Here is an 18,314-nt window from a genome sequence, read left to right on the forward strand (position 1 = left end):
CACCGGGAGCCGCTGCCAAGAGCCAAGGCAACCGCGGCTGGCACATGAAAGAGTTGCTTTATGTCTGTTTAAGCTGCAGCATCAATTCAAACAGCCCCGATTGTGCACAGGCACAGCTCCCTCAGGGAAAGCTCCAGGCCACGGCTCCGTCAGCCGCTGTCCCCTCGCCACCCAGAGATGTCCCCCTGCCCCAAATCGCATCCTGTGCTGGGGCTGCTGCAGGGCAGGGGCTGAGCCAAGAGCCCTGCATGCACCACAGGCATAAAAAAAAAGGAATTGAGGAGCCACAATCCCACTTTATTGCCGGGCAATCGGATGGCAGCTATTACAAATCCAGGGGTTCCTCCCGAGCAGGTTTGCATCACCAAAAAAACCACGGAGGTTTAGGGTTGAGCTGTCTTGTCTCCAGAATAATTAAGAAAATAATAATGAAGAAAAAAACGCTGCATTTATTCATGGGAAGGACAAATTGCCATGAGCACGCACAAACCATCCCTGGCGTCCCCAACTCCTCATCCCCCAGGGAGGGATGTGGGGATCCCAGCCCGAGTCTCACCTTGCCACATCACCTCTCCCTACGCTCACAATCCCTGCGAGGACACAAATCCTGCTCTGCACTGCCACCCGCAGCCCAGCCGGGCTGCAGGGACACATTCCCCGCTGATTTTATCCCATTTTTTCACATCCCGCTCGCCCCTCGCCGAAACTCTGCTCGGATTCCTCCCCAGGAACCGCAGCAGCGTCCCCAAGGCGATTTGTGGGGTGGGTTTGGGGAGAAAACCCTTCCCTGTGAGGGTGAGGAGGGGCTGGCACTGGGAATTTGGGGTTGTCCCATCCCTGGAAGTGTCCAAAGCCAGGCTGGACAGGGCTTGGAGCTACCTGGGATAGGGAAAGGGGTCCCTGGGTAGGGAAAGTGTCTCTGGATAGGGAAAGTGTCCCTGGGATAGAGAAAGGTGTCCCTGGGATAGGGAAAGGTGTCCCTGGGATAAAGTGTCCCTGGGATAGGGAAAGAGGTCCCTGGGATAGGGAAAGTGTCCCTGGCATAGGGAAAGGTGTCCCCTGGGACAGAGAAAGTGTCCCTGGAATAGAGAAAGTGTCCCTGGAATAGGGAAAGGGTCCCTAGATAGGGAAAGGTATCCCTGGGATGGGGAAAGTGTCCCTAGGATAAGGAAATGTGACCCTGGGATAGGGAAAGTGACCCTGGGATAGGGAAAGGTGTCCCTGGGATAGGGAAAGGTGACCCTGGAATAGGGAAAGTGACCCTGGAACAGGGAAAGTGACCCTGGAACAGGGAAAGGTGACCCTGGGATAGGGAAAGGTATCCCTGGGATGGGGAAATTGTCCCTAGGATAAGGAAATGTGACCCTGGGATAGGGAAAGTGACCCTGGGATAGGGAAAGGTGTCCCTGGAATAAGGAAAGTGTCCCTGGGATAGGGAAAAGGTGACCCTGGGATAGGGAAAGGCATCCCTGGGATAGGGAAAGGCATCCCTGGGATAGGGAAAGTGATCCTGGGATAGGGAAAGTGTCACTGGGATAGGAAAAGGTGACCCTGGAACAGGGAAAACGTCCCTGAGATAGGGAAAGGGGTCCCTGGGATAGGGAAAGGCATCCCTGGGATGGGGAAAGTGTCCCTAGGATAGGGAAAGGTGACCCTGGGATAGGGAAAGGTGACCCTGGAACACGGCAAGTGTCTCTGGGATGGGGAAAGGTGACCCTGGGATAGGGAAAGGTGGGATGAGCTGAGCTGATTTAAGATCCTTCCCCATCCAGATCCTACACCTTTCCCAAGGAATCACCTGTTGAAACAAAGCCTGAGGCACAGGGCACATCCTCCTCCTGTTGAGGCAAACAATTTCCACTTTTTTTCCACCACAACCAATTTTCTTTGGGAAAAGTGTGTCCCATGAAACTCGACTACTTCAAATTCTGAAGCACCCAAAGCAGCTGCTGCATTCGCTTCCCCACAACATTTAAAGGAAAACAACCAGAGATGCATCAAAATATTTACAGGAAGAAGCGAAAGCAGCATTCAAAGGAGCAAAATTGAAAATTAAAGTGTTATAGGGAAGCTACTGTAAACAGCTGATCTTCACAAAGAAAAGCTGAATTTAGCACAGAAAAATTTATGCCAAATCATGTTTCACAGGACAAATAATGGGGAGAGAGGGAAGGATGCTCTTCACATTAATTGGATAATATTTACTGTGTGCTCCCAAAATAGAAAAAGTAAAATTGACAAATCCAGCTCGACAATCAGCAAGAATTAACACGTGGCCAGTCCTAAACATCCCAACAAAACACCCTGCAAACCTGGGCCCATCCTGATTGGGATGTGGAAGTGTTAAATGATATTTTACCTTCCAAAAAAAACCCAAAACTTCACAGATGAGGAAACAGAAGAATTTTCCAGATGAAGCCATGGAGGAACAGAAGGGGAAAGCTGCAGTCTGTGAAACCACCAGACAGGAATCCCTTTGAGAAAATGGGGCAGAAAGTTGTTTCTGTACTCAAAAATAACCTAACAATGTTCTATTTTCATACCCATGGCACAAATCTGTTGAGGTTTTTATTACACAGAATATCTCTGTTCTTTAAAAATAGAGGGGAACCAGCATCCCACTAATTACAGTGAGCCTATGATTAGAGATAATTAGATACATTTACAATTTAGAATTTCCTAACTTGAGCTGTTTATGAACCATAGATGTGCCCATAGTGTGTGCACAGAGCATCAGTCATTCCCTGCAGCTACGAGGAGTAAATTGATAACACATTAAATTATTGAACATGGCAGGAGCAAACTGGAATTTAAATGGGTGTTTTGGGGGAAGGAAGCACAAGGATTGGGATTTGGAGCAGGTGACCATTGCAGGCAGGTGGATGTGGCTTAAAGGAACACACAAAAATTCAATCTCTTTGCAAGGAGCACAGAACTCTTCAATCCCTCTGCAAGGAGCACAAAACTTGAATCCCTCTGCAAGGAACACAGAACTTGAATCCCTCTGCAAGGAACACAAAACTCTTCAATCCCTCTGCAAGGAACACAAAACTTGAATCCCTCTGCAAGGAACTCAAAACTCTTCAATCTCTCTACAAGGAACATAAAACTTCAATTCCTCTGCAAGTCCCAGAGCAATCTGGGGGTTTTGGAGGGCCCCCATTGCAGTGTTTGCTCTGTGGTGATGTCCAGCCCAGGTCTGGAAAGTGCTGGAATGGCCTTTTCCACTCAGGAATTGCTGTGTTCCCTGCCAGGGGCTGCTATCCCACTTTTCTCTAACAGTCCAGGATTTCCCTCTTGTTGAAGGGGAGCAGACACAGGAAGCTCATGGAGAATTGGGATTGCCCAGCCTGGAGAGGAGAAGCTCTGGGGGGACCCAAGTGTGGCCTTACAGGACCTGAGGGGGAGCAAGGATGATGGAAAAGGGACCATTCACAAGGGATGGAGTGACAGGACACAGGGAATGGCTTCAGGCTGGAGAAGAGGAGATTTGGGTGGAATATTGGGGAGAATTCCTCCCTGCTGGGATGGAATTCCCAGAGCAGCCGTGGCTGCCCCTGGATCCCTGGAAGTGTCCAAGGACAGGGCTTGGAGCAGCCTGGGACAGTGAAAAGTGTCCCTGAGGGTGGCACTGGATGGGATTTAAGGTCCCTCCCAACCCAAATCACTCAGGGATTCTGTGGCTGGCACATTCCTTGAAGCACCTCAGCATGGACAAAACCTCTGGAGACATCCAGACCTCCTGCCCAGGATTCTGGAGTGAATTCATCACTCTGGAGGTGTGAGACACAACCAAGCAATTCTCTGCAGCATCCTCATCCCAGAGAGTTCTGAGCTTCGGGAAGAGAGTTGGGTTCTACTCCCACAATCTCATCTTCTCAAGAAAATTCTCAAATTTGGTTCTATTCCTACAACTACATTTGGTCTCAATTCCTCAAAAAATTCCTCAAGAAATTCCTCCCATGTGGTTTTCCTTCTACGGCCTCATTTAGTCTCAAATTCTCAGGAAATTCCTCACATTTGGTTCTATTCCTACAATTTCATTTGGTCTCAAATTCTCAAGAAATTCATCACATTTGGTTTTATTCCTATGACCTCACTTGGTCTCAAATTGTCACGAAACTCCTCACATTTGGTTCTACTCCTACAACCTCATTTGGTCTCAAATTCTCAGGAAATTCTTCAAATGTGGTTCTATTCCTACAATTTCATTTGGTCTCAAATTCTCAAGAAGATTCCTCAAATTTGCTTCTATTCCTACGACCTCATTTGGTCTCAATTCCTCAGGAAATTTCTCACATTTGCTTCTATTCCTATGACCTCATTTGGTCTCAATTCCTCAGGAAACTCCTCACATTTAGTTCTATTCCTACAACCTCATTTGGTCTCAAATTCTCAAGAAGATTCCCCAAATTTACTTCTATTCCTATGACCTCATTAGGTCCCAATTCCTCAGGAAATTTCTCACATTTGGTTCCATTCCTAAGACCTCATTTGATCTCAAATTCTCAGGAAATTCCTCACATTTGCTTCTATTCCTGCAATCTCATTAGGTCTCAATTCCTCAGGAAACTCCTCAAATTTGCTTCTATTCCTACAATTTCATTTGGTCTCAAATTTTCAAGATGATTCCTCAAATTTGCTTCTATTCCTACAATTTCATTTGGTCTCAAATTCTCAGGAAATTCCTCAAAATCTCAGGAAATCCCAGGTGAGAGTTTCATGGCCTTCCAAGGGGATTTCTCTGCTAATTCCCAATTTTTGGGGGTTGTCTTGCACAACTTCAGCCTGGCAAAGTGCCTGACCTAAACCAGACTTTGCTCACAGGCAAATCATGTCCTCCTAACTGCAAATATCCCACAGAAAATGAAGAAATTGCATTTTTTATTGACACCTTCAACCTTGTGTTGTTTTATAGGAGCTCCTGCAACACTGCAGAAAAAAAATTAATTCAAGCACTTCAGATTTTCTACTACATTTATTCCCAGCAGTGGCTAAGGCTGAGCTTCCCTCCCTCCCTATTCCAGTTTTCCCAAATATTCAAATTTCCCACTCTTTTAGGGAGTAAAACAGACCCAAATTTGGTGAGGAGAGAGCAGAACAACTCACAGATTTGGGGCACAACACTGAGATTTGCAAAAAATCCAAATTGAGGATCCTTGTCCTACAAAATATGAAGAAGGAGATTATGGGGCAGAGAGGAAAAGCTCATCCTTCCCTCTGGATCACCTTCCCAGAAAATAAAATGTAAAAAAAACCCAGCCAGAAATGGATAAAGGCTCCTAGGAGCTCCATTATGAGGAAGAGAAAGAAATAATTTGGAAGTTTGATGCAATCCCCTGAAGCTGGACTGAATTCCTGGGTTAAATTCCTGGAGAAGCTGCAGGGACAAACCTCAACTCTGCAAAATTTTCAGGGAATTCAGTGTTCCTGTCCTGGTGTTGTGAGGAAAAGCTGCCATTTATCAAAGTCCCAGAGTCCTAGAAGGACTTCATGTTTTCCCCAAAGTGAACATTTCCATCTCCAATAATCCCCTATGATTTATAGGGTGAGAAACAGCTGGATGACAATTCATCTGAAATGAATTTTTTAAGGATGACAGAATAAGAAGGGGGCTTTTTTCTTTTCTTTTTTTCTGTATGGGAAGATGGAGACAAATAATAAAAATGTTTTATTTATGAAAAATGCCTGAGCTGCTCAGAATTGAGTGCTGGTGCAATAAAGATGGTTGATAGAAGAAGAGACTTGGTTGTGAAATTTCAGAGATAGGGACTTTATTTGTGTGTTCAGAGGGAGATTAACACAAACCACTCAATGCTTGGGTGGTGCATGACTTGCTCCTGCCTTATTCCCTCAAACTCCAGGTAATCCAGAGTTTTAAAATGGAGTTTTAATAGGAAAGACCAAACTATAAAACTCGGACGTGGAATTATATTATATATAATATATATATATGCCTAATTATATCCCCTTGGGGTGTTTCTCTTGGGAATTTCAAGGCTCTGAGCTTGACAGCAACCCCTGCAGAGCAGCTCTGCTTCCTCCCATGCAGGCTGGGGCTGCTCTGTTTCAGCCACTTGGCTGGGTCAGAGGTACCAGACTGATTAAATGAGATTTTACAGCCTCTGGGAGCCCCGTCACAACAAATCACCAGCAAAGCCTCACCCAGCCCCAGCACCAGTGACTCAGGGCAGTGACAAAGATCTGAGTGTGTGTTTCACCCAGCACCACTGAGTCAGCCTGCTCCCAAATTCACATTTAGGCTTGGCTTAAGAGGATACTGCACTTGTAGAGGTCAAAATGGGAATTAACTCTACAAAATTCTGAGTGTTTCACCCAGCACCACTGAGTCAGCTCCCAAATTCACATTTAGGCTTGGCTTAAGAGGATACTGCACTTGTAGAGGTCAAAATGGGAATTAACTCTACAGAGATCTGAGTGTTTCACCCAGCACCACTGAGTCAGCCTGCTCCCAAATTCACATTTAGGCTTGGCTTAAGAGAATACTGCACTTGTAGAGGTCAAAATGGGAATTAACTCTACAAAAATCTGAGTGTTTCACTCAGCACCACTGAGTCAGCTCCCAAATTCACATTTAGGCTTGACTTAAGAGGATACTGAACCTGTAAAGGCCAAAATGGGAATTAAGTCTACAAAGATCTGAGTGTTTCTCCCAACACCAAGTCAGCCCCAAATTCCTATCTAGGCTTGGCTTAAGAGGATATTGCACCTGCAGAGGTTAAAATGGGAATTAACTCTGCAGAGCTGGAAAAGCCTGGGTGTTCTGTGGGTAGTTAGAGCTCCTACAGAAGGTGGAGAACCTTCACGTCCAAATGTGCTTCACCTCTTCAGCAAAGCACTTCCTAAGGGGACAGGCTCCAATGTGGGTCATAATCCAATTAAAAACTGGAGGATCCTCGTGGTGGGACAGGGCTTGGAGCAGCCTGGGACAGGGGGATGGAATGGGATGGGATGAGTTTTAAAGTCCCTCCCAACCCAAACCACTCTGATTCACTGAAATTTAGATTTAGCCCCTGATAAACCAACACCAGATTTGTTCTCTCCTCCTGTAGTTAAAAAATTCAGCTCTTCCTTGCCTTTTAATCCCTTTTATGTAAACAGAAGCAGGTCGTGGTGCAGCCAGTATAAAACTCAGAGTCTGTTTACTCCTGTGGGCTGGATAAACAATCTCACAGCGATCCTCCAGGTGACATTCTGCACATCAGAACTGCTTCCACACTCCCTGTTCCTCTGCATCACCATCTATTTTGGGTTACCCAGATGGCTGAGGTGCTCTAGGACAATTTATAAGGAGGAATTCATGCCTTGGCAAGATGTGCCCACTGGCCCTTTTATTTTTTTTTTTTCCCCTCCGCACGCGGCTGCGAGCCAGGATTTCAACTCAGCTAAATGAGACAAGCAATTAGGAACCTCCTGTGTTCCCACAACATTCCTCACTCTCCTCACCTTGTGGAGAAGGGGACAGGGGGGACATCAACCAACCTGTACAAGGCAGGCAGCTGGGAGAAACCCCAAACCCCATCCATCACTCCCAAACTCCCAGCAGCAGCAGAAACAACGAACTCAGAGCCCCAGGGCACCTCAAATGTGGAAAAATGAGAGGGGGGACACCAATAAAGAGTCCAGCTGTCACATCCCATCCCTGGGAGTGCCCCAGGCCAGGCTGGATGGGGTTTGGAGCAGCCTGGGATGGTGGAAGGTGTCCCTGCCCATGGCACTTTAAGGTCCTTTTCAACCCAGACCATTCCAGGATTTCATTAATATTGAATTTCTCAAGGACAAGCAGCCTTCACTGGATCCATCCCTGGGGTATGTGCAGCTGGAAATCAGGGAGCTGAGGATCAGCCAAGCCCCCTCCAGGCCCCAAAGGAAAGAGGCTGGAGCATCAACAAGGAATGGAAACCACAGCTCTGCTCAGTCAGGAACACCAGCACAGCAAGGCAGGCTTGTATGGATTTAATAACCACAATTCCTGCCCTATTTCACCAGGATTACATGGATTCTCCATGCAGAATTCCTGCCTTATTTCACCAGGAGTACATGGATTCTCCATGCAGAATTCCTGCCTTATTTCAGCAGGATTACATGGATTCTCCATGCAGAATTCCTGCCTTATTTCACCAGGATTACACAGGTTCTCCATGCAGAATTCCTGCCTTATTTCACCAGGATTACACAACTTCTCTCCCCAAAATTCCTGCTTTATTTCAGCAGGATAACATGGGTTCTCTCCCCAGAATTCCTGCCTTATTTCAGCAGGATTACACAAATTCTCTCCCCAAAATTCCTACCTTATTTCACCAGGATTACAAAGTTTCTCTCCCCAAAATTCCCACTTTATTTCAGCACAATTACATTGTTTCTCTCCCTAAAATTCCTGCTTTATTTCAGCAGGATTACATGGTTTCTCTCCCTAGAATTCCTGCTTTATTTCAGTAGGATTACACGGGTTCTCCATGCAGAATTCCTGCCCTGTTTCAACAGGATTACACAGATTCTCCACCCACAACTCCTCATTTCCAGCACAGGGTTACATGGTTTCTCCACTCAGAAATTCCTGCTGTGTTTTTGCAGGATTACACAAATTCTCTCCCACAATTCCTGCCCTGCTCCCAGCATGGGATTAAAGACACCTAATGAAGATTCTCATTTATTTTTTTTTACTTATTTCCCATTATTCACCTCATGGCTGTGCTCCCATATGGACCTACAAGAATATTCCAGTTCTCAGGAGTTTTTTTACTCAAACCTGGAAATTCACACTTCCAGCTTTTCCCAACACATTTTCTCCCAAACCTCTGTAAGAGACAGGAAAGAGGAATCACCCCCATTTTACAAATAAAAAGCTGAATTCTAGTGAGTCAGAACTCAAAGGCTTCATCCATCCAGTTTAAGGGCACAAACCACAGGAAAATAAATTCTCAGGGACACAAACCAAGATCTGGAGGGCACAAAAGTCATAAAACTTTTCCTCTGCCTTGACCAATTCCCAAAGTCCCTTCCAGTGCATTCCATCACTGCTGGATGTCACACGAAGCTTCCTGGGCAAATCCTGGTTTCTTTCCTAACTCATTGCTGAATTTTCCCCCAGATTCTCTTGCAGGATCCACTCCTTCCATTGTGGCTGCTACAGGGTTCCTTTGAAAAATAATTTTACAGAGCAAAATAATTATTTACTTAAGGTTTTCCAACCCAAAACTTGGATCAGAATTTCCTTTGGCTCAAGCCAGGTCTGTTCTGCCCCAGTAAATTCCCATTTTCTTTAAGTGGAGTAGAAGCTTGGACTTCTCTCCTGTTCAATGCACTGCCTGTTTTCCTCCAATATTCCTAACACAATTAGCATAACAAGATAAAGGAATCATCAAGTCCTTTCCCATTTTTCTTCCTTTGTAAAAGGACTGATGACAAACTGGGAATCAGGATCTGTATTGAATTACATTTGCCACAAAAGAGTTCATTAAGTAATAGTACATAATAAAAATCATCTGTCAGCTTGAGGGATTGACCAAATCCACTTAAGGGAACAGCTGGTTATTTTCTGGAGCACTCCAGAGCCAACGGTCAATATGTGCAAGGAGAAAGAGTGGGACACAAGGAAACAAGGGACAGGTCAGGGATTGGAATGCCAGGAGTGTTTCTGGGATTTCCTGCACAGTTGGTGAGGGATGGAGGTGAGATTTTGCCCATGGCAGCCCAATTTCCCCCTGATTTTTGTGCTGGCAGCAGCTCCTTTCACCAGGAAAAGGCTCAGGGTGTGACAGACCTGGAGATGCTTCAACAAATCCTGGAATTTCATCATCATCAAATCATGGAGCATCATCAAATCATGGAATCCCAGGATCACTGAGGTTGGAGAAGAGCTCCAGGACCAGAGTCCAGCTGTGCCCAATCCCCACCTTGTCACCAGCCCAGAGCACTGAGTGCCACATCCATCCAAGGTGTTCCTTGGTCACTTCCAGGGATGGGGACTCCAAACCTCCCTGGGCAATCCCTCCCTTCCAGTGCCCGACCACCCTTTCCATAAAGGAAAACAATTCTTGTCTCATTTGCTTCTCCTGTGTTGTGCTCATGTGGAATTTGATTTAAAAAGGAAAACAATTCTGATCTCATTTGCTTCTCCTGTGTTTTGCTCATGTGGAATTTGATTTAAAAAGGAAAACAATTCTTTTCTCATTTGCTTCTCCTGTGTTGTGCTCATGTGGAATGTGTTTGGAGATTGTTTACCCACAGGTGATTGTTCCATTGGATTCTGCTGGGAGTTGTTTTCACTCTTTGGCGAATCAGGGCCAAGCTGTGTCAGGACTCTGGAAAGAGTCAGGAGTTTTCATTATTATCTTTTTAGCATTCATTGTACTCTTTAGTTAGTATAGTACAGCATTCTTTAATATAAAATAGTATCATAAAATACTGAATTATCCTTCTGAGAGCATGGAGCCAGATTCATCACTCCTCCCTTTGTCAGGGCTTCCCTGCACATACAATACAGAATTACACCCATCCCAGCTCCTGCTGCCTGCAGTTGAGTCACCCCATCTGCATGGAAGCCTTGCAGAAAACCCACCCAAACAGTGCTGCTGATCTGGACTCCTTTCCTCTGGGACCAGACTCCCAGAACGCTCCCAGGAGCTGATTGTGCTGTGATTCAGGATGTGCTGTGGCTGGCACAGCGAGCAAACATGGAATTGTGAACCCAGAGCCTTCAGGATTGACACTTGCAGCTGCTCTGAGCTGCCAGGCTCACATGTTGGAGGTGGCTCATTGATGTTGATGAGCCAGGAGCCAGTTCCTGCATCTTAAACTCCTGCTGATGCCTGGTGAAGGCTGGCTTAGAGCAGAGAATAGGCAGAGCTAAAGAATAAAGCAGGGATTTATTAAAAGGCCTCAATGGATCCACCTTGGGCAGCACAAGAGCCCAGCCAGGGCTACACCAAGGTGAACCAAAATGGACACAAAAATGCACAAATGGTCACAGGGTCTCTTACTTTTTTAAGTTCTGGTCCATTTGCATATTGGAGTTAATTGTCCAATTACAGCTTTAGCCCATGCAGTCCTTTCATTCTTGTTTTTCTCTCTCCAGCCCACGCTGTTTGTGTTCTTGCACCTGAGATTTGGATCATTTGTCCTTGGTCACCAGCTAGAGGAGGAGTTGTTTTGTCTCCCTGCTCTGTGCAGAGAGCTCACCATCCCCTAATAGGAAGCTCAGAAGTACACACTAAAGCAGCACAGAACCTGAAAAATATCAAAGCTCAAACCTGAGGCATCACTGCAGCCTCCCAGCTGTGCTTTAAACACTGCCCTCCCAACAGCAGCGTGCAGGGACTGACACGGGTAGGAACCTTGTACTACCAGGATCTCGTGCAGGGAGCAGATTCCAGGCTGGATTTATCAATCCAGCTGCAGGTGCAGGAGGGTGTCAGTGCTGCTGAACAGGGAAATCCATCTGACAGGAGCAGCACGCTCAGAACACATCCAAGGTTTGGGAATTTTATCTCCTCTTCTGAAACTCGCCCCTGCTCATCTTTCAGAGATGTTGCTGCAAAAGCAGAGCTGGGCAGAGATGTCTTATTGAGCATCTCCCCCAGGGCAGGCAGCATCTCCTGGGGTGAGGGAAGCATCCAGCTGAGGGATGAAGAGCAGAGAGCATCCAAACCCATCCCAACCCTTCCCACTGTGCTGTATTTGCAGGGATGCCCTGATGAAGGCAGGAATGATGCATCTGACTCCATGTGCTCAGAAGGCTAATTTATTACTTTATAATACTATATTATATTTTAAATATATATATTTATTATATTAAATAAAAAAGATTTATATTATATAAATTATAGATATGATATATCATAATATTACATTGTAATACTATATTATATTAAATTATATTAAATACTATATGATATAGTGTTATATTATATTAAAACTTATATTAAAGTAAAAATACTATATAATATTCTAATATAATAATATTTGACTAATATTTTAATACTTATATTATATTATATTATACTTACTGAATGCTAAAAAGATAATAATGAAAACTCCTGACTCTTTCCAGAGTCTTGACACAGCCTGGCCCTGATTGGCCAAAGAGTGAAAACAACTCACAGCAGAATCCAATTGAACAATCACCTGTGGGTAAACAATCTCCAAACACATTTCACATGAGCACAACACAGGAGAAGCAAATGAGAAAAGAATTGTTTTCCTTTTTAAACAAATTCCACATGAGCACAACACAGGAGAAGCAAATGAGATCAGAATTTGTTTTCCTTTTCTCTGAGGCCTCTCAGCTTCCCAGGAGAAGAATCCTGGGCAAGGGGATTTTTCCAGAGAATGTGAATGGCACAGCCCTGTGCCCTCCTGGTGCTCCTGGCGGGATGTGTGGAGCACTCAGGCTCACTCTGATTGCAGGGAGGGAGGGAAGGAGGCTCCAAAGGTCACCCAGTCCATTCCCCAGCCCGAGGCAGATCCAGAACATCTGCCCACATCTGGCACACAGCTGGCAGAGGTGGAGCTGAGGTGCCCTGGGCAAAGACTCCCTGGACGCTTTAGTGCACATTCAGTGATTTCCTGAGCAAAAAGGAGATCCAGGCATCCCCTCCCAAATGTTCACTGCCAGCACATCCTGCCCCTGCACAGGGATCCTTAAACCCAGCCTAAACCCAATCCCTGCCTTATTTGTGGATTTCCCCCTCAGCTCCTATTCATGGAACAGTCCCTAAACCAGAGATTCTCCTACAAAAATTCCAGTTAATTGGCCAACACTGGTTGGGGTATCATGGACGTTTTGTTTGTTGATTTGGTTGGGGTTTTTTTTAAATTTAAACAAGATTATGTTTTCTTCCAGACAAATCAGCTGGGGATTAAGAGTTCAGTGCCCACCTACTGCTGCTCCTGGAGCTCTAATTCAAACCCCATTTTCACGCAGAATTTGGTGCTATCAGAGCAAATTCTTCTTTTCTCCAGTTCATTTGTTCACGCTGAAGCAGATGAACATTAGTTAAAGGCTCATTCCCAGCTCCAATTCCAACCTCCTGGCTCACAACACAAGATTTTGAGAGCAGCTTCTTGCATCCACAAGAAACTGCTCCAAGCTGGCTGCCAGTGGTTCTGAGGGATTTGACAGGAATTCCAAAAAAGAGGGGAAGGAGTGCTTTTAATCCTGGCTATTGCAGCTCTGTGCAAATCTTCAGACACTGGCACAGCTCAGGGACAGGGAGATTTCCTGCCATTTTCCCAATTTTTTTCCCTGGCAGAGGAGGAAAATTTTTGATGAAGGGCTGAGCCCACCATCCTACAGCATCCACACCTGCTAAAAACTCCCTAAAAAATCCTGGAAACAGCTCCACCTCTCTTACCACCTGATCCTAAACATCCTGCACAATTCAATCTTCTCCAATGGACTCAAAATTGGAGTCATGGGGTATAATTATTACCCCCTGTTAATGAGTTTTCTTGCAAATGCCCACGTGCTGCTGGGGCTCTCCTTCCCCATTTGTGCACTCCTGAATTAATCTTATTAGGAAGCACAATATTCCAAGCATTTATCCCTCACTTCCTTTCATTTGTATAAATATGTTGCTCTGCCATGTTCTCTAATTGCTTAACATCTGCTGGAAGGAAGAGAAAATAAACACATTATGGCAAGAACAAGCTGTGATATCCTTTACAAATCAGAGTGGACTGAGAATTCCAGGAACACCACACTGCACAAGTCATCCAGCCACGAAGTGAGGAGGGTTTGGCACCAAGATTCCTGCCCTGAAACCAATCAGTTCATTTTTGGTTCAAGCGTGGATCCCTTCCAAGCCAGGATTTTCCATGATCCCAACTTCCTGATAGTGTTTTTGCCCGAAATCTGGGACAAGTGAGCCCAGCAAAGCCTGACAGAGCCATTTTCTCCTCAGCCACTGCTCTCAGCATCCTCAGCACTTACTCAGCTCTTTCCCCAGCAGCTCCTCAGCTGCCTGTGCCAGCACCCATTTATTAAATGAACATTTCAGGGGCCAAGGGATGACAATGGATTCATGGGGAGCCATGAATGAATGGATTCATTCACTGGAGCCCCTTCAGCTCATGGTGGCACTTAAATAACCCCACAAAAACTGGGGGCAAACAGGAGCTGCAAACCCCTGGGCTTTCCCTACATTGGGAGAACACATCTGAACCCCAGGTCTGAGGCAGTTTTGGTGGAGTTTACTGAAAAAACTGGCAGAGACATGGCTTAGACCAGTACAAAACACCATACAACTGGCCTAGAAGCTTTTGTTGGAGCAACAGAATAGTTAGAGAGTCTTAATTCCATTTCTCCAGCTCAAGAAATTCTGCTCCTCTGTCTGCTCTGCTCCAGCCTGAATTTTACCTCCTGTTTAAAAGGAGAAAACAAAGCTAATTTTAGCTAAAATCTGAAGTCACAGGGTGTAACATGAAGCTGCTGAACATTACCTGTGCAGCACAATGTCACTGTGACAGAGCTGACAGTGCACTTGGATTTTATTGTGTGATTTCATGAATGACTATTAACCACTGCACTGAGCCCTGTAAATAGCAGCTCATTTCTGAGAGGTTTTTTTTCTTTAAAAATGACTCCTTGCTGCTGCTGCCATTCCTTGTCTTGCTCTCTGAAGATGCCACTTATCAACTGGGGATTCAATTGTGTGCAAATGAAGAGTTTATTGACTTTACGATTTTCCCCTCCATATTTTGTAAGCTAAAGCCCAACCATTCACCCAGAAAGAAACATCTTGTAAAAAGGGAGGAGGAAAGATCTCAATTGCAAGAGATCTTTTATCCAAACTACAGCTTGTGGAGGCTGATATTCCTGGACAAAGCCAGGAGGGACACAGGGAAAAAAACGGGGGTGTTATAATATAAATCAACTCATGTTGTGGCAATTTTGGACTCTGCACCTCCCTATATATTCATGAAACCCTTTTTGTCCCCTTCAGAGGATTCTCCTTCTCACAAACCCCACTGGCAGGGCCAGAAAACAGCAGCAAAATTCAATCTAACCAGAATTATTTTATCCATAAATAAGGCTCCAACCACCAGGAACATGAGTAGATAACACCAAACACAGAAACACGAGGAGATAATAGTGCAGATGCCAAGATAGGAGCATCCTTAATTGTCTGGATCTGGCAGGGAGAACAAACTCCTGTGCAGTTGGGTTTTCCTCCAGTTAATTCTTTGTGTCTGTGCTGGGCAGCCCAGCTGAGGGGGGGGAGGCAGCTTTGCTATCAAATCTTGGTTTTAATGAGCAAAAATTATTCTGTCTCTGCTCTGCAGGCACAGCTCCAGGGTAAAAGCCAGCCCTGCCTGGCTGGGAAATGGTTTTTTGTCAGGACAAGTTAATCCTGGCCAAGGAATCCTCCTTATCTCAGCTGCTCGGGGGAGCTCATCCCTGGGATGCTCAAAAAGGGAACTCGGGCTCTGGTGGGGGCAAAGCTGAGTTCACCACACCCAGCCCAGCTCCATCAGCTCCTCCTGCAGCATTTCCAGGCTGGAAATCAAATGGTTTCACTGGAAACCCCCCAGGAACTGGGATCCCAATTCCCATTTGTTCAACACCTCCCAGTTCCCAAACCCAGCGCACTGTCCCAGCTCCCACTGCCCAGAGTTGTGCTGGCAGCACTGTCCAGATCTGGAGAACTGCACCAAGTGGGGGTAAAACTGAGTTAATTTAACCCAGCCCTCCTGCAGCATTTTCAGGCTGGAAACTGGAGTGGTTTCACTGGAAAACCTCCTGGGAACTGGGATCTGTGGGACAGCACTGTCCCACAGCACAGGATGGAGTTTGGCAGAACTGCCCAGATCTGGAGAATTGCACCAAGTGGGGGTAAAACTGAGTTAATTTAACCCAGCCCAGCTCCATCAGCTCCTCCTGCAGCATTTCCAGGCTGGAAATCAAATGGTTTCACTGGAAACCCTGCAGGAAATGGGATCCCAATTCCCAGTTGTTCAACATCCTCCAATATCCAAGAGGGGAAAGATTTCCAGATTTTCCTCGCTGTTTGTGCTCTCTGCATGCCTGGCAGGAACACATCGTGCAATTCACCTTCAGTTTACAAATGGCCACACAACGGGGAGGGAAAAATAATGAAGCATGAAATGCAAACCCTGCATTGGAGGTGAACCATGAAACAGCAACAGCAGCACAGCTGTAGCCAGGGAAGAGCTCACACCCAGTCACAAGTGGGGAAAACTGGGGCCAGGGCAGCCCCCACCCCAAAAATGACCCTTTAGAAAGGGCAGAGGAGTTGGTGGGGTAAATGGCACCCACCAAATTCTCTGTTTTGAGTTGCAGAAGCTGAAGGCACAAGGGTGGGGAGCACTTGAACAGTGACAAGGCTGCAGCAGGTCCAGAGTTACTCCTGACAGCAGCTGAGGAGCGATTCCAGGGATGTGGAGCCAGAGCAGCTCTCTGTGGAAACACAGAGCAACTTCAGGGGAATTACGGGGGCAAAACACAGCCAGGGACACACACACAGCCTCAGCTTCCACCCCTGCTCCTTCCCAAGGATTTGCTGCCTGGCACAGGCTCCAGGAAGCCCGGAGCTGCTCCCTGGCTGTCCCTCATGTCCCTGTGAGTGCATTTCCAGTCACACACTGGGCTGGGCTGGGAGGGAATTTAAGGCTGATCCCATCCCACCCCTCCATGGGCATGGACATCTCTACTTCTCCAGCCTGGCCTTGGACACTTCCAGGGATGGAGCCACAGCTTCTCTGGGAAATCCACTCCCCACCCTCACAGGGAAGATTTTCTTCCCAAATTCCCATCTAACCCTGGCAACCCTTTAGCTAAAGGCCATTCCCCTCTCCTGTCACTCCATGCCCTCATTCCAGCCAGGCACACAAACAGCTTCTCCTGCCTGCAGCTGCTGTGGGAGACCTGAACCCAGAACACTCCCAGGTGCTGCACAGAAGCCAGGAAAGGATCAGAAGTCCTGGGGTAGCTCTGTTCTGGCCAGGGAGTGGTACCTGGGCAACCACAGCTTCAGGGAGGCTTTGCTGTATTGGCCAAAAGAGAAAAACATAAAAAAAAAAAACAAACCCAGGGGCTGGGGACAGCAGCAGCCTGCACAGATTTGGGGTTGCACTTCATGGATACCAATCTTTGGGATTCACTTCATAGATATCAATCTTTGGGTTGCACTTCATGAGCATCAATCCTTGGGGTTGCACTCCATGGACATCAATCTTTGGGGCTGCAGTTCATGGATATCAATCTTTGGGGTTGCACTTCATGGATATCAATCTGTGGGGTTGCACTCCATAGACATCAATCTTTAGGGTTGCAGTTCATGGATATCAATCTTTAGGGTTGCATTTCATGGATATCAATCTTTGGGGCTGCAGTTCATGGATATCAGTCTTTGGGATTGCACTTCATGGACATCAATCTTTAGGGTTGCATTTCATGGATATCAATCTTTGGGGTTGCAGTTCATGGATATCAATCTTTGGGATTGCACTTCATGGGCAAAATCATTGCCAAAACCCCTCACTTGGCTTAGGAGCTCTCTCACCCTCGTGTGGAAATGCAGCAGTTCTGGGCACTAAAATCTTGTAGCATTTGCCCTGGGAAATGGTGCAGAATCCTGTAGAAATCGAATCTTGCAGCATGGCACCACAGAATACCACGGGAACCCCATTGCTGTGTCCAGGAGCACATCTGGCCATGAGCCATCCCACTGGGAAAAGCCACCCCAAACCAATCCTGGAGAGCTCCTGAGCCACCTCCAGGACTGTGGTGCTGCCAGTGGGGTGGAACCACCTCAGGAAGGAGCTGCATGTTTTTCTAAGAGCAGGCTGCTCACCTGAGCTGCATCCAAGTTTGTATTTCAGAATGCAGCTCCCCAGCCCTGCAGCAAACACATCCCTGCCTCTCTGGACTGCCTGTTCTGGAAGGAGATCTGCTATCAGCTATCAATTGCAGTAGCAAGCATCTAATTTGACTTTGGCAGCAAGATGACAGTGTCTTGAATGCTAAATTACATCTGCAAAAAGGTCAAACCCCATGGATACCTGAGCATTTACATAATTCAAACAGCTCATCATCAGTTGCCTCCTTTTTTTTTTTTTTTTTTTCTTCTTTTTTTAAAGCTACTCCAAGGCAATGAATTTGCCATGACTTTCGGGAAAGTGACTTTTAGTGGGTAATGTTCTTGGGTTTGACCTTGTTTCTACGGTGTTAATTACTGCCATTATCAACTGCTTGCATCTTCAGGAAAAAAAAAAAAAAAAGGCAATTAGTTGTAGGAATCAGCCCTCCCCTACACGGGAGGTAATAAACC

Source organism: Agelaius tricolor, unplaced genomic scaffold, assembly GCF_023055355.1.
Source record: "Agelaius tricolor isolate 1412-34295 unplaced genomic scaffold, bAgeTri1.0.p SCAF_36, whole genome shotgun sequence".
In the NCBI taxonomy this organism is placed as follows: Eukaryota; Metazoa; Chordata; class Aves; order Passeriformes; family Icteridae; genus Agelaius; species Agelaius tricolor.